Source organism: Leopardus geoffroyi, chromosome B2 (assembly GCF_018350155.1).
Source record: "Leopardus geoffroyi isolate Oge1 chromosome B2, O.geoffroyi_Oge1_pat1.0, whole genome shotgun sequence".
Classification (NCBI taxonomy): Eukaryota; Metazoa; Chordata; class Mammalia; order Carnivora; family Felidae; genus Leopardus; species Leopardus geoffroyi.
The window spans coordinates 81,117,727-81,131,446 of record NC_059332.1 but is presented as its reverse complement, the minus strand read 5'-3'; the positions used below and the strand labels follow the sequence as shown (position 1 = coordinate 81,131,446).

At 40.5% G+C, this 13,720-nt stretch overlaps 1 long non-coding RNA gene across 2 annotated transcripts in view; it reads right to left on the bottom strand.

The window, feature by feature from the left end:
- LOC123608735 overlaps positions 1-13,720 on the bottom strand; it is a 147,353-nt gene that overhangs the window by 130,722 nt on the left and 2,911 nt on the right. Inside the window, exon 2 of one of the 2 annotated variants that reach the window (XR_006717402.1) lies at positions 9,742-9,845. This is a non-coding gene — a long non-coding RNA (uncharacterized LOC123608735). Of the gene's footprint in view, positions 1-9,741; positions 10,510-13,720 lie in introns of those variants that run through there. The other variant, XR_006717401.1, reaches the window with a different exon arrangement.

Here is a 13,720-nt window from a genome sequence, read left to right as displayed (position 1 = left end):
AAACTAAAAAGGCAACTGACAGAATGGAAGAAGATAATTGCAAATGACATATCAGATAAAGGGTTACTATCCAAAATAAAGAACTGATCAAACTCAAACCCTGCCCCCCAAAAAATAATCCAGTGAAGAAATTGGCAAAAGATATGAACAGACCCTTTTCCAAAAAAGACATCCAGATAGCTAATAGACATATGAAAAAATGCCCAACACCATCCATCATCAGGGAAATACAGACCAAAACCACAATGAGATACCACCTCACACCTATCAGAAAGGCTAAAATCAACAACTCAGGAAACAACAGATGTTGGCAAGGATGTGGAGAAAAGGGAACAGTTTTGCACTGTTGATGGGAATGCAAACTGGTGCATCCACTCTGGAAAACATTATGGAGGTTCATGAAAAAATTAAAAAATAGAGCTACCCTATGACCTAGCAATTGCACAACTAGTTATTTATCCAAAGGTACAAAATTGCTGATTTGGAGGGACACATAAACCCATGTTTATAGCAGCACTATCAACAATAGCCAAAGTATGGAAGAGCCCAAATGTCCATCGACAGATGAATGGATAAAGAAGATGTGGTATAGGGGTGCCTGGGTGGCTCAGTTGGTTACGCATCTGACTTTGGCTCAGGTCATGGTCTTGTAGCTTCATGTCAGGCTATATGCTGACAGCTCCGAGCCTGGAGCCTGCTTCGGATTCTGGGACTCCCTCTCTCTCTGCCCCTTCCCTATTCACACTCTGTAACTCTCAAAAAATAAACGTTAAAAAAAATGTGGCATATATATAATGAAATATTACTTGGCAATCAAAAAGAATGTAATCTTGCCATTTGCAACAATGTGGATGGAACTAGAATGTAGTATGCTAAGTGAAATAAGTCAGACAAAAACAAGTACCATATGATTTCATTCATATGTGGAATTTAAGAAACGAAACAGGTGAACAAGGGAAAATAAGATAAAAACAGAGAGGGAGTCAAACCATAAGAGCCTCTTAAATACAGAGAACAAACTGAGGGTTGCTGGAGGGGTGTTGAGTGGGGGAATGGGCTAATGGGGTGATGGGCATTAGGGAGGGCACATCCTTGTTGGGATGAGCACTGGGTGTTATATATAAGTGACGAATCGCTAAATTCTACTCCTGAAACCATTATTACACTAGATGTTAACTAACTTGGATTTAAATAAAATTTTTAAAAACAGCAGCTGAATTCTCATTATAAAAGGCATCATAAAAGGACTCAGCAGTATTCTTCTGAAGCTGTGAATCATTACTTATCTCTGTGAAATTTTATGACACTTAAATCGATATGGGGGTCCTCGATGCAACAAAAAAAAAATACAGACTTAGATGATAACACAGGATGTCTCCCAAACACTATTGTCCTCTATATTACTTTTCATACCCTGAGAAGAAAAAGAAAAAAAAAACATCAGGGTTGAAAGTTTTATTGTGTGTGCTGGGGGGAGTTGGGTCTCAAGTTGATATTTCACAGAACAGCTCATTTTAAAAATATGAATGCATTTGAGGTATTGATTACTGTGTTTACCCACCAATAGCATCTATAAAGAAAGAAGGATCTACACACTGAAGGGGAAGGCCTTGGTGACTATGATTTGTTCCTTGTGACACCTTTCCCCTCTCTCCATCCAGCACCCACCCAACTTGGTAGGCCCCTAGCCCACCCAAGGAAGCCTGTTGCCTGGCTATCAACCTATGCAAAAAGATAAATCAGGTCAATCAGATTTCTTCTCTCACAAATTTGAGCTAAGAAACACCCTGCAAATAAGAAAATAGGCAATAGGAGCTTAAACTGAAAAGATGTGTGTAAAGGTGTCACGAGGAAGAGTCAGAACCTTTAAAAGGGCAACATTTACTCCTGAAACTGTTAGGCAATGGAAGTTATGAGCCTTGGGGGTATCTTGGCTGGGCTCCAAGCTGAGACTCAGACAGGCTTGTATGTGAGGTATCAGGGGCCTCAGAGATCCTCTGCCTGTTCACAGAATGTGCAAGGACCCTTCAATAAACATCTGGCAACATCCCCAAGTTTTCCTGGAGTTGCACATGTTTAAGCATGTCTAACCAGCCAAGGAAGGAGAGAAGGAGAATAATGGGGGCTGTATTGCAGGGAGCAACCTCAGAATCCCTTAATGGAAAAAAAAAAAAAAAAAAAAACAACATACAACTCATAAGCAATGGAGGAATCCAGTAGGGTGGGCTGGAAGAAGACACGAGAGCTTGTATTGGGAGAGAAGAGTGGTTTTAGGTACAGTCTGAGGCTCTCCTTCACAATCTCCCTTCCCTGGAGGGAAAGTCTATCTACCTCCAGAGGGGTATATATAATACAACTGAAATAGATGCATCATTTGCCATGGTAAACACCCATCTCCAAATTGCCTAGACCAGAGGAGACTAGAAGGAGAAAGCATTTCCCTAGAACAGAGCAGCACAGAAGTGCTGAGTAGTGAGTAGTGAGTAGATATCCTATGATATATAGGGATCAGAGCTGGTCAGTTCCACTGTGGAGAAGCTTGGGCATGCCAATGGAAAACCTCAGTGAAGGCTAAAGTGGCATCCAGAGGGCAGAGCCAAGAAACTGTGATGGTTAATTTTATGTGTCAACTTAATTGGGCTGAGGGATGCCCAGGTAACTGGTAAAACATCATTTCTGGGTATGTCTATGAGGGTATTTCTGGAAGAGGGCCTGGATAGAACAGAAACATGCAGGAAGGAGGAATTTGCTCTCTCTCCACGGAGCTGGAGCAGCCATCTTCTCCTGCCCTCAAACATCATATGCCAACTGAATTATACCACTGGCTTTCCCAGTTTTCCAACTCGCAGACAATAGGTAGTGGGACTTCTCAGCTTCCATATCCATGTGAGTCAATTCCTAGAATAAATCTCCTCATATATATCCTATTGGTTCAGTTTCACTGGAAAACCCTGATGAACACAGAAACTAAATAAGCCACCTCCCCACACATATCCTGGGAAGGGACAGAGTTGAGATTTTGCCACTTGGCAAGTGGTAACTATTAACACAATGAATCCAGGGAAAAATTACTGAAGGAGACTCTGGCTAGCAGGGCAGAGGGGGACATTGGGATTTTCTGAGTTGGCAAAGAAAGCTGGTCAGTAGTGAGGAGAAACGAGCAGAGACTCTCAGAGGAAAGCAGAGACCACACAGCCCTTGAGAGACTGACCCTGACTATTGACAGCTTTGAAATTCTAGTTTTCAGTTGAGTCCATACGTTTCTTAAAATAACTTCCCCCATGCCTTTCTTGCATTGCCTTGAATAGGTCTCTATTTCTTGCAAGTGAAAAAAAATATAATTAAGCAACAAAATTAAAAGATTCGAGGTAGAAATAACTCTACATTTCTTTGACTTCCAGGAAATCACCAAATTGTTGGCATTTGCATGTGTGACTGGCACTCTTGCCCTTTCTTTTTTTTTGTCCTGTATCCCCTCCTTCCCTATCCTTGGGCCTGTCCTGATAACTGGTTCACACTCTTCTTCAGCTGGCATGTGCCATGCTGCTCACTTTCAGTCTGAATCAAGTTTCCTATGGGTCCCAGAGCTGAGAGAAGTATATTTAATCAAGCACTCTCAATGCTCAAGACACTTTGTTGGTTGCTGTCATACTTGTCACCTCATTGGATCTTGGGTGACTACCCAAGTGGAGTTATGAGTAGTTTTATCAATGAAGAAACAGGTTCATCAAAGTTAAATGAGTTGTATAGGAACTTATAGAGCAGAAGTTAGAACACAGGACTTTACGAGGCCACAGCGGGAGCTAACTGTACCAGGTTGCTTGTAACCTCAGGAGTGGAAGGATCTAGATTGACCATGGATGACTTCCACCCACGTGCTGTGGACTGTGTGTTGTATTACCTGGGGGTGGGAGAGGGAGGTGGAAAAGAGGTAAAAATACTGCAGTGAAGAAATGCATAGGAAGTAGAAGAAAAGGAGAAGCAAAGAAGCAAAAGAAGACTAGCAGATAAGGTGGCAGCTAAGTGGGCAGGCAATGTTCCATAGGGGTGACAGATGAAGTGGAGGATAAGGAAGCCCTTTAAAGAGAATGACAGTCTCATATTGCACCTCCCCACCTTAAAGCTACCCAACAACAGTGCTGATCTGGTCCCTATTCCCCACTCTCACCAAAATAAAAGGCACAACCAAAATTAGAATAAAGTGAGACATCAAATCTAAGAGCCAGTTGAGTCTCGAAAGCATTCTTTGGCATTTTGTCAGCAATAGACTGTGAGTTTCCATTTTTAATTTTGGGAAATTTCATATTGCACAATTTACTATTTCCCCCATAGCTGCCAGTACTATTTGCCATCCATTTGGTATCTGGACCAAACCCAAGCATTTACTGGCAGAGGCTGCTTTCACTGGTTTTGGCAGCATTGCATATTGGTTAGGAGAACAAGCCCTACAGTCAGTCTTCATGAGTTCAAATCCTGCCTCTGATACTTGATGGGGACACATCTTTAGGAAAATGCTCCACTCCTCTATACCAAGTCTCCCACTCACAGGGAGGTTGTGAAGATATAACAGGGTGGCCACCCCTCTTGGTTTGCCTAGGACTGAAGGGCTTCCCAGGATGTTTAACTGTCAGTGCCGAAACTGGGAAAGTCCTGGGCAAACTGGGATGAGTTGGTCCCCCAAGAAGAAACTAAAATATTGTAGGTAAAGCACTAAGAAGAGTGAGTGTTCAACAAACATTAGCCATGGATGTGTAAATCTACTGAGAATGTGACTATTGTAATGATCACTGTTTCCCCTGGGGGTCTGGGACTAGGGTCCCAGTCTTTTTTGAAGGGCAAGACCACTTCCATTTCTCCAAAGCTTTGGAATCACTGGGAACAGGGCAAAGATGAGGGTGGTGTGCCTGTGATGACAGTGGTCTGTGCACGCAGGGAAGATGAGCCAGACTCCAGTCTCCTCTTCACTCATGGAATAGTCTCCCTCCCCTTCCCTAAAGACCTCCTCACTCTTCTATGGGTCCACCTGAGCCATGCTGGCCATCTGGCTGGTTGCACTGTAGGTCCATAGACAGAACTTGATCTACTGAGTGAAGACTTCTGATCTTTGGAGTCAGATTTCCCTTCAGGACACCCTGAGTCTCCCCAGGAGTTCCAACTGAAATTCTGAAGAACAAAAGAGCCTTCCTGGCACATCTAATCTGGCATCCTGGGAGGTTCTATTTCTTGCAAATTCCTCAAACATTTTATCCCTCAGGGACTTATGACTTTCCTTACTGCCTATTCTCAGATATAGGGGAAAACAGTGTACATAAGAGGCACTTTAGTGCAGGCCTTAAGTAATTAGGGATTCTAGACTGCCTAGGTGTAATCATGGGCAGCTTATCCTCTTTAAAACCTCAGTTCCTATATTTGCAAAGTTGAGCTAATGATTGCTATGATGTAGCTATGTGCTAAGCAAATGACATACAATATCTTAATTAATATGCACAACAAACCAAAGAAGTATGCACTTCAGGAATCCCATATTATAGGAATCTGAGGCACAGAGAGATGAAGTAATTTGTCTAAAGTCACACAGCTTGCAAGTGACAGAATCAGATTCAAAGGAAGTCTGGCTCCAGAACTCAGACTCTCAACAAAGTATATTCTGACTCTATGCCTACCTTACTGAATTGCTACGAGAAATAAAGTAACACATAAAAAGACTCTTAGCATATGGTAAGCACTAAGTAATTATTAGTTTTTTTTTTAAAGGGAGGATTGAAAAGACAGTCAAAGTAATGGTCCAGCATCAGTATATTCTTCATTCACATATAAAAACAAACAATCTACTGAATCAGCCTGACACTATTAGAAAAATTTAGTAAGTACTTATTGAACATGTACTTAGTGACTACTGCTATGCAAAGGGCTTGTGGTACAACTGTGGGCAAAACCAGACACTGCTTCTACATTTCTGAAGCTTCCAGCACAGAAAAAGAGATAAAAATTGAACAAACCATTCCACTCAAAAAAGAAAAAATAAATGAACAATCCGAAAAGGAAATGAAGAAGACAATTCTATTTACAATATCACCAAAAGAATAAAATACTTAGAAATAAGCTTAGCCAAGGAGGCAAAGACTTGTACACTTGAAAACTATAAAATGTTGCTGAAATTAAAGAGTACACAAATAAATGGCAAAGCATTCTATGTTCACAGATTGAAAGACTTCATATTGTTAAGATATCAATACTACTTAAAGTGATCTACAGATTTAATTCAATTCCTATCAAAAACCCAATGGTATTTTTTGCAGAAATAGAAAAGTCCATCCTAAAATTCATACAGAATCTCAAGGAACCCTGCAGACCCAAAACAATCTTGAGAAAGAAGAACAAAGTTGGAGGTCTCACACTTCCTGATTTCAAAAGTAACTACAGAGCTACAGTAACTGAAATAATGTTGTACTATCATGAAGACAGACATATAGACCAATGGAATAAAATAGAGAGCCCAGAAATGAACCCTTCTATATATGATCAAATGATTTTTGACAAGGATGTCAACAGCAGTCAATGGGGACACAACAGTCTTTTTAATAAATAGTGAGGAAAACTGGATATCCACGTGCAAAAGAATGATGTTGAATGCTTACCTTACACCATATATAAAAATTAATTCAAAATTGATTAAAGACCTAAACATGAGGAGTAGAACTACAAAACTCTTAGAAGAAAACATAGAGGAAAGCTCCTTGACATTGGATTTGGCAATGATATCCTGGATATGACACTAGCAGCACAAGTAACAAAAGTTTTTAAAAAATAGATACATTGGACTACATTAAAATTTAGAACTTTTGGGGGCGCCTGGGTGGCTCAGTCGGTTAAGCGGCCGACTTCGGCTCAGGTCACGATATCACTGTTCGTGAGTTCGAGCCCTGCGTCAGGCTCTGTGCTGACAGCTCAGAGCCTGGAGCCTGTTTCCGATTCTGTGTCTCCCTCTCTCTCTGACCCTCCCCCATTCATGCTCTGTCTCTCCCTGTCTCAAAAATAAATAAAACTTAAAAAAAAAAAATTTTTTTTTTAAATTGAGAACTTATTTGTGTCAGTTACTTGCTAGATTCTAGGGATACACAGTGTATAACATATTAAAAATAGATCCTGTCATGGAGTTCATGAGCTAGTCCAGTCCACAATTACTAAAATATGTAGAAACAAAATTCTTTAAATGGGAACTTAACATTTTTTTTTTATATCTCTAAGCTTCAAAATTTCAATTTAATTTAAGCTAGTTACTTGTGCCATGGCATTATATTGTATTTTATCTCATAGAATTGTACCAAGGTTAATTTTTTCAAAAATAATTGTGAAAAGAACACTTACCATGAGCTCTACCTTCTTAAATTTTTTCTTTTTTTCTCTTGAAGTTATTTATTTATTTTGAGAGAGAGAGAGAGAGAGGTGTGGGGGAGAGAATCTTAAGCAGGCTCTGTGCCAACAGCACAGAGCCCAACTTGGGGTTTGATCCCACCAACTGTGAGATCATGACCTGCTCTGAAACCAAGAGTTGGATACTTAACCTACTGAGCTACCCAGGCAGCCCTACCATCTTAAAATTTTTAAGTATACAGGGGCACCTGGGTGACTTAGTCGATCAAGCATCCAACTTCGGCTCAGGTCACGATCTCGCGGTCTGTGAGTTCGAGCCCCGTGTCAGGCTCTGGGCTGATGGCTCAGAGCCTGGAGCCTGTTTCCGATTCTGTGTCTCCCTCTCTCTCTGACCCTCCCCCGTTCATGCTCTCTCTCTCTCCCTGTCTCAAAAATAAATAAAACGTTAAAAAAAAGTTTAAAACTTTTGTGCACCAAGGGACATAATCAACAGAGTGAAAAAGAAACCTACAGAATGGGAGAAAATATTTGCAAATCACGTATATGATAAGGGGTTAATATCCAGAATATATAAAGAACTACCACTCAACAACAACAACAACAAAAAACCCCAAATAACCTGATCAAAAAAAGTGGGCAAAGGACTTGAATAGACATTTCTCCAAAAAAAGATATACAAATGCCAACAAGTACGTGAAAAAAGTGTTCAGCATCAGTAATCATTAGGGAAATGCAAATCAAAACCACAATGAGTTACCACCTCACACCCATCAGGATGGCTACTATCAAAACACAGAAACAAAAATAAGTGTTGGTAAGGATGTGGAAAAACTGGTACCTAGAATAGTCAAATTCATAGAGACAGAAAGTAGAAGAGTGACTGCCAGAAGCTGAAAGTAAGGGAGATTGGGGAGCCACTGTACAATGGGTCTAGAGTTTCCATTTTACAAGATGAAAAGGGTTCTGGAGATGGGCTGCACAACAATGAGAACATACTTAACACTACTGAACTGCACACCTAAAAAATGGTTACGGTGGTAAATTTTATGCGGTGTGTATTATACTATAGTTTTTAAAATAAATTTTAAAAGGAGAGGGGAATATAATTGTTATGAATGCTGCAAAGGATTTAGGCCCAAGGTTCATGTAAAGTGGATCTGACCTGGGGAGTGGTGAGGGAAGCTTCACTTAGTGGAGAGCAAGGTGAGTAAGATAGGAATTTTCTGGGGAAGAAAAGAGGCAAAGAAAACAGTATATGCAAAGTCCTTGTGAGGTGAGGGATCTTCATTTACTTGGGATGCTTTTTATTAATTATTGACTAAGTACAAGTGCTTGTTTTTGCCTGGTTATTTCTGCCCTCCCCCCTTTTTGGAGACATAACTTACAAAGATTGCACAAATCCTTAATGAATCCTCAACAAATTTAGCACCAACACTTTGAATCAAGTAACAGTCAAGAGAGAGATTGTCATGTTTCCTTTCCCGCTTTCTTTCCCTTCCCCTGAAGCCAGTGGTGAGCCTGGGAGCTGAGGAGACATCTGCAGGGAGCTGCCCCATGTGGAAGGAGACTGAAGAGATATGACAACTAAGTGTCACCCGTGATCCTGAATGAGATCTCGGGCCAGAAAGCAAACAGAGATATTGTTGGGACTGTTGGTGAGATTTGAATTGGGTCTCTGATCAATGCTAACTTCCTGATTTGGTTGCTATATTGTGATTATGTAGGACAGTGTCGTTACCTTTTGAAAACATGTTCTGAAGCATTCAGGGGTTGATGAACATCCTGTTGAAAACTTTCTTTTAAATATTCAGAATAAGAATAATGATGATGGTGTAAGTAGTATATATAGACAGAAGAAAGAGAGAACACAAATGTGTTAAAATATTAACAATTGGGGTATCTGGGTGAGGGTGATATGGGAGTTCTGTGTATCACTCTGGCAACTTTTCCAAAAGTTTGAAATTCAAGACAAGTTACTTTTCAAATGCTTCTCCTATGATTGAAATGAGCCCACAGGTGAAGCAGTAAGCAGCAGAGGTGAGATCAGAAATGAAGATACACATTTAATCTATCACTGAATGTGAAAAAGAAAACTTTGAGAGAAAAAAAAAAATTGGTGTTCATTTAGCTCTCTCCAGAATGAAGTATGCTACCCTGCAAATAACCCACTAGTGGTTATAATAAATTAATAAGCATTCCGATTCAGCACCCGCTTTGGGTAGCATGAATTGGTCATCAAATCTGGGAATACGGGTCCTTTTCTCTGAATCATGGCCCCGCACAAATCCTGAGACACATTATATACCAATCCCCCTCCCTGACACAGCTCTTTTCAGCTTCAGAAAATTGAGGATGGAGGAAACCTACCAAGAGGATCTTGCCTGCAATGACGACAGAACTGGGCAGAGCTGTAAATCCAGAGGGTGATGAAGTGAAACTGGAACACAGCACGCCTCCATGTTTTCATCCGTCTGCAAGATCACCAAAGGCCTGAATCAAGTCTAAGCATGAGTCATTGGGTTTCCACACACACCTACCACCTGAAACACACTGAACTGAGCTTCTCAGTGTGTGGTGCAGTGGGAGATCTATGTAGGAAGCATCTTGGGAAAAAGAAGAGACGGATGAGGCCCCAGTCTCTGCCACTCACAGAGGCACTGTGCCTGATGCATACCCGTGGGGACAGGACTGTTACCAGTGTTCAGGTTGGATGCCCTTGTGTAATTCTATCACATAAACAGGTGGGTTTTTTTTTAATAGATTAGAAATGGTAAGTAGGGTCATATATTGTAGGAGGAAATTGCTATAGAGTTAGTGAATTCAGTTCTGTGCCCCTCAAAAAATCATCAGGTGGGATGAGAAAAACAATTCAATTTCAACTTCATTTTTGTTAGAGTAAAATCATCAAGACTTTCTTTTCACAGTAATTCTAAAATTGTCAGATTACTTCTGTCTACAGCAAAATTTCTTCCAGTTTCTTTGAGCAAAGTTGTGTTGAATGGCCCACCACATTTTCTCCTCTCTGATCCTTCCTAGCCTTGACATTCAACTCAAATTCCACCTTCTCTGTGAAACCTTTCCTGGCTGCTCAAGCCCTCATAAATTTTTTTTCCCCTCTTAACACCTACAACACTTAAGTTCTTATTAGAATTTAATTACACATGTCTTGAATTTTATAACTTTTATTGGCTTTCTTTATTAGAGAACTAATACATTTATATTAAGAGAAAAAAATTTTAAAAACCAGTTAGGCACAAAGAAAAACCACTCATAAGCTCTTCATCTTGAGAAAACCACTTTAACACTATGTATATCCTTCCAGACTTTTTTCTATTCAGGCTTAGTTTTTCCACTTCTGGAATCATACTGTTTTGCAAGTTGTTTTTAAAATGTACTAACAAAACACTAAAATGCCAATATACATGCTTTTTCAACATAATTTTTGATAAATCTGTGGTACTCCATTTTATATATGAACCACAAATTATTTAGCCAATTCTCTGTTGTAAGGCATTTAAAATTCTCTATTTTGTTTTTGCTATCATTTATTAAAAAATCCTTCTTTATGTTCTTTTTTTTATTAGTATAAATGCCATAAAGAGAATTTATCTGTAAATAATTTTAAGTATTATTAATAAGTAATACAGTAAATAATAAAATTAACTATAAAATCATCATATAGTCAATTGTTTAATTTATATCAGTTTCGACTACTTGTCTAGACTTTTTTAAGTTCCTTGAGGATAGAATACAATGTTTTCCAATTTTTCATCTCTCATCAGCACAACAGATATGCATGTTAAAGAATTGCTTTATGTCACTTAAATTTTTAGATAGTAGTTGCCTCAACTCTTTATTGTAGAAGCAGATCTTGGGCTAGTCACTATAGATAATGATGTAAGAACATCCTTTCCTCTTAGGGACTATTTCCAAAGTCCTTCTTAGGAACTGAGGTGATCTTTGGGGGAGATAAAGATGGGACAAATAAGAGGGATGGGTGGTTACAAAGAAAAAAGGCTGCCAGCCAAATTTTCATGGTAACTAGAGTAAAATTTTTGCGTGATCTTAGTTACTCTGGAAAATTACAGTGATTTCTAGTTTGGAATACACTGATTATTTTTCAAAATTTGTATGAGATTTTGTACAATGAGAAACAACTCTTCCTGACAGTGGTATGTCTATATTCTCGTGGTGGCCCTCAAACTTCCTCTGTGCTGCCCAGCAATCCTGCTGTATTGCCTTGCACTTGACCACCCCTCTCCTCCCTCCTCCCCTTCCACACTTTTCCCTCTTCCACCATTAGTTGATCATCTGGCTTCTGAGTCCACTCAGAATCAAGGACAGAATCACTCAGACAGGGATAACCCACCACCAGAGTCCAGCCTCCCCACACACCCCTACCTGAGCTGCCTTCTCTCCTATTGATAGTAATGAACGGGCCCTACCGGACTCAAGAACTTCCTTCCAGAAGTTATCCCCTCTCTCTGTGCATTAACTGTTTCCCCTCTTGCCTGGATTATTCCCTCCAATGAGCTCTCTTGTCTCTCCCATAGGCCGTACCCATTTCCCCATCTTTACTTTCCCAGTCTAGCTCCTCCAAGGAGTGTGGTCCATATCCACTGCCTCTACTTACTCTCCTTGCACTCTCTCTCCAACCCACTCCAGCCAAGGGTAGTCCCCAGCACTCCCCTCTGTCAAAGACACCAATACCCTCCAGGGTACCAAGTTGAAAAGTCAATGATAGGTTCTCATCTTATTTGACCCATCAGCAGCATTGGCATAACTGATTACTCCCTCATTCTCAAAACATTGTCTTTCATTTGGCTCTATTTCTCTCTCCTTTCCCTCATTGGCTGCTGTTTCTCAGTCACATCGGCCAGATCTTCTTCACCTTTTTCATTCACTGATCTCTAAATGTTGGGAGTGCCCCAGGTCTTAATTCTTAGACCTCTTCTCTTCTCCACCCACGTTCCCAGATTCTCGACGCTGATGATACACAGATTTCTATCTCTAGTCCAGACCTCTCTCCTGAAGGCTAGGCTCTCATGTCTTATTGCCTACTCAACTTTTCCACATAGATGTCTGATGAGCACCTAAAATGTACTAAATCCAGGGGTGCCTGGATGGCTCAGTCAGTGAAGCATCCAACTTTGGCTCAGGTCATGATCTCATGGTTCATGAGTTCAAGCCCCACATTGCACTCTCTGCTGATAGCTCAGAGCCTGGAGCCTGCTTCAGATTTTGTGTCTCCCTCTCTCTCTGCCCATCTCCTGCTCATGCTCTGTCTCTTTTTCTCTCCCCAAAATAAATACAAACATTAAAAAAATGTTTTTAATGTACTAAATCCAAACCCAAACACTTGAGCTTTCCCTCCATACCTGTTCCCCCTATAGATTTTCCTATCTCACTAAATGAGTCTCCATTAACCAGGTGTTCATGCCCAAATCCAGAATTTTCTTTGAGTCCTCTTCCTCTCCCATCCCGCAATTGAATCATCAATAAGTCCTGTCTGGCTTACTCTGAATATATCTAGAATCCCATTTACAGTTACCACTGTAGTCCAAATTAACATCACCTTTCTCTTAGCCCATCTCAATAGCTTCCTCGTAGTCTCTGCTTCCACACTTGTCCTCCCCTTATACTTTACAAACAGAATGATCTTTTAGGAGTTGAGGCCAGTCATGTCCTTTCTCTGCAGAAACCCCTAAAAATGTCTTCTCATTTTACCAAACTATAACCCTGCTGGCTATCCCTCTGGCATCATCTCCTGCTATTTTCCTTCCTATTCCTCTGTATCAGGCATTCCTGGCCTCTTTGCTATCCCTGGAGGATGCCAAGTCCACTCAACCTCAGGGCCCTTCCATTTGCTCTTCTCCATATCTGAAAAGCTTTTCCCCAAGAATGCTTCAGAGCTTGCCCCCTCACTTCATCCATATCTCTGTTCAAATGTCCCCTCATCAGGAATGCCTTCCTTGACCCAACAACCACTCCTGAACTCCTTTACCTACTCTATTTGCTCTCACAACACTCTTCACCCCCAGATATTATAACATAATTTGATATTATATAATACTGACTATATATTATTGCATATAGTTATATATTTGCATATTATATATCATACACACACACACACACACACACACACACACACACACACAGAGGCTCATTGTCTGTATCCCTCTCCCATCCCCATCTCACCACTAGAATAAGAATTCAACTTCTCAGCTTGTAGAACAGTGCCCACCACAAAATAGGTGGCTCAAAAATTGTTGAACAGATTACCAAAGCTATTCAAATTTCACCAGTTCTCACAAGTGTCACCTGTGCAGTGTTTCAGCTGTGC